The sequence below is a fragment of the Apaloderma vittatum genome, unplaced genomic scaffold (assembly GCF_000703405.1).
Source record: "Apaloderma vittatum isolate BGI_N311 unplaced genomic scaffold, ASM70340v1 scaffold22336, whole genome shotgun sequence".
Taxonomy (NCBI): Eukaryota; Metazoa; Chordata; class Aves; order Trogoniformes; family Trogonidae; genus Apaloderma; species Apaloderma vittatum.
Window position 1 is genome coordinate 3,747 of NW_009723754.1, and position 327 is coordinate 4,073.

The 327-nt window shown below is 58.4% G+C and overlaps 1 protein-coding gene across 1 annotated transcript in view; it reads left to right on the forward strand.

The window, feature by feature from the left end:
* NUMA1 (nuclear mitotic apparatus protein 1) overlaps positions 1-327 on the forward strand; it is a gene marked incomplete at both ends in the record, with an annotated part of 8,677 nt that overhangs the window by 1,502 nt on the left and 6,848 nt on the right. The window lies entirely within an intron of this gene.

Genomic DNA, 327 nt, shown 5'->3' on the forward strand with positions numbered 1-327 from the left:
TTAATCTGGGTTTGTCCTCCTGCCCAAGAGTAGCCACCAGCGGCCTGGCTGTAGCTCGATAAGTGGGGCGGACGTCACAGCAGCACAAGGGAGCTCCTCGCAGCACCAGCGGCCGGGCTGGGAAATCCCTGAGGATGAGAAAATCTCTCTGCCAGCCCCTTCCAAGTCCCTGCTTTCAGAGTAATCGAATGCACCAAAGTGGCGCTGGTTGAACGGGGCTGCCGTGCATTTTCGGTTGTGGAGGAAGAGCACGGTCTCTAATTGCTGCTTCGTTCCCCCTCGGCTCCCCAAAGACCTAGATGGGAGCCTGCGTCTGCACAGTCTCCA